Below are 2500 nucleotides of genomic sequence, written 5' to 3'. Positions count from 1 at the left end.
GTTAGCTTAGGCTCGGTTGGGTTAGATTGGATTAGGTTGGGTTAGGTTAGGTTTAGTTAGGTTAGGTTGGGTTAGGTTAGGTTTAGTTAGTTAAGTTGGGTTGAGGTTAAGTTAGGTTAGGTAAGGTAAGGTAAGGTTAGGTTAGGTTAGGTTAGGTTAGGTAAGGTTAGGTTAGGTTAGGTTAGATTAAATCCGAAATGGTAAAGAAAAGCATTCAATATTTTTGCTACTCTTTTTTTCCACTACTTTCTCTCTTATTACTTTTGTCTCGTCACTTTTTTTCGTCACTTTTATAACGTTCCTTTATTTTCTGTTGCTTTCCGCCTTACAATCGAGCAGAGTGCTTGGGTAGACCGTTGATGGGCTGTGTGTGTGCGTGAGTGCGTGAGTGAATGGGAGAATCGGGTGTTTGCGTGTATGAATGGGGTGCGTGGGTGCGTGGGTGCGTGGGTGAATGGGTTGCGTGGGCTGTAACAAGTAGGGCAGTGTGTCAGGATGTGTGGATAAATCTTACTAAACTTGAGTGGTTTTATCAGAGCGTCCTTCAACCCCCTGACAAAAGCCCCCTTCCCGCCATCTTTCTCTCTAGGTCCCCACAAACATCACCCCCTTCTCTCCCTCTCACTCTCTAATCACGTCTTTTTCCGCTCCAAATAAAGCATAAGACGTAAAAAGAGGCGACGCAGACCAAGATGTAATAAAGACGCCGTTCTTAGCACAGCCATGGGGGTAAGACACAGCACTCCCTCTCTCCCATTACCTGCTCCATAATGACCCTCACTAATTGCCCAGGTAAAGAGGAGGAAGGTAAGTAAATGGCTCTCTATAATACGTTAATTCAAGCTTGGGAACCTCGCCTTGCCTCTCACAGCCCCTCTCAACACCCCATGCTTTGTAATTACCGCGTTCACCTGCCTCTCCTTCACCTGTCTCTCCCTTCAGCTCTTTATTGCCGCGTGTTACCTGTTCTGAGGCTCCTGGAACTGCAAGGGATGGTGTGGTGTTGTGGTTTTCTTGTACTGTGTGTGTGTGTGTGTGTGTGTGTGTGTGTGTGTGTGTGTGTGTGTGTGTGTGTGTGTGTGTATTTCATCTTGCAGCTCTTTCATTGCTGTTTACTATATTTGTTTTTAAATTAACTACTTTGAGATGTTTTTTTTTTTTTTTTTTGTTCTATAGTCGTGTCTTGTGTTGGCGAGAAATGGTATGTTGTAGTGTTAATCCTCTCTTTTTCTTCCATTGTTGATGCTTATAAACATTCCACTCCTTATTTTCTTTGGTGTTGTGGGAAGGATTAAGGGATTCAAATATTTATCATTTTCTCTTACTCTTCATAAAGCTCTATTAATTCTGCCGGCTTTTAGTGATATGATCTGTTCTTAATCCATTTCTTCTTTTCCTTCTTGATGTTTATAGACCTTTCATTAATTGTTCTTAGTAGTGTGAATTGTTGCTTGTGGCAGTGGAAGAGTAAGGCATCCAGGAATTCACCCACCCACCCACCCACCCCACGCTGCCACGGTGGCGGAAAGGAACCTGTTTTTGTACTGCACGCGTCCCTCCCTGCCCCTTCCCAAGGTTGCCACTGTGCTCCCCCTCACGCAGCAGTGGCAGGGCGAGGTGCACCAATCACAGGTCGGGTGCTGCTGGACACTGTGCTGCAGGGAGACACGAGTGAGGGGCAGCAGATCTGTTGCTGCTTGTTCCTGCCTATAGTGCCTATAGTGAGTGAGGGAGCGAGGCGTGTGTGGGGTGGCTCCCAGAGTGGTGTGAGTCTCGCCTGGTGGAGACGCCCACTGAAGGAAGGAAAGAAGGAAGAAAGAAAAGTGCGTGGAGGAGAGTTAACAAGAAAAGAGAAATGAGAGTTTTGATGTGGCGTGTGATGTGAGGCGGCGAGAGAGGAGCGGCGCATCATCCGGGAAGCAGAGGACAGGCGGCGAGGAGGCTCTTAACGCCGAGCCCAAGCCCTACTCAGCAGGCGGTCACACGCCCGCACCAACATAAACAACGTTACGACACCGCGTCTCTATGGAAACACGACAGGAATGACAAACTGTTGACGTCCTGAGTCTTGGAACGGGGCGTGGCGAAGCGGGGTAGGGCGGTGCAAGGTGATGTGGGGCAGAGCAGTGTCCCGGCACTGGCACCAAAGGTCTGTGGCGATGAGGGCAATGGCTGGGGTTCCCTCGTGACGGTACGACGGTGTGCCTGGCCGGAGTGCCGCTGCCATCACGGAGGCCACCGCGGCCCTCCATCACACTTGCACGGCGGGCGCAGATGTGGAGGTCGCGCGGCGTCTCGGCAGCGGCAGCAGCAGCAGTGGAACTCCAGCATAGCGGTGGTCCTCTCAGCCCGGCGAGAGCCGCCGCGCGCTCAGTTGTGGCTCGTCCGCTCGGAGACCTGCTCATCACATCCCCGCCGGCCGCTGCCCCACGCGGCCACACCACACACGCCCGCTGGCAGGCGCCGCGCTACACAACACTGCACGCAGGGATCGCCTGCC

General features: G+C 51.0%; 1 protein-coding gene across 2 annotated transcripts in view; it reads left to right on the top strand.

Annotated features, from left to right (window-relative positions):
* The first annotated feature begins 1621 nt into the window (after window positions 1–1621).
* LOC123502556 (metabotropic glutamate receptor 5-like) overlaps window positions 1622–2500 on the top strand; it is a 126300-nt gene continuing 125421 nt past the window's right edge. Inside the window, exon 1 of one of the 2 annotated variants that reach the window (XM_045251691.1) lies at window positions 1622–2500. This exon is cut by the window's right edge and continues 568 nt beyond it. The gene's annotated coding sequence lies outside the window, so the exon portion shown is untranslated. The other variant, XM_045251695.1, reaches the window with a different exon arrangement.

This window comes from Portunus trituberculatus, chromosome 12, assembly GCF_017591435.1.
Source record: "Portunus trituberculatus isolate SZX2019 chromosome 12, ASM1759143v1, whole genome shotgun sequence".
Taxonomy (NCBI): domain Eukaryota; kingdom Metazoa; phylum Arthropoda; class Malacostraca; order Decapoda; family Portunidae; genus Portunus; species Portunus trituberculatus.
The sequence above is the reverse complement of the archived record's forward strand: the minus strand, read 5'-3'. Positions and strand labels throughout refer to the sequence as shown.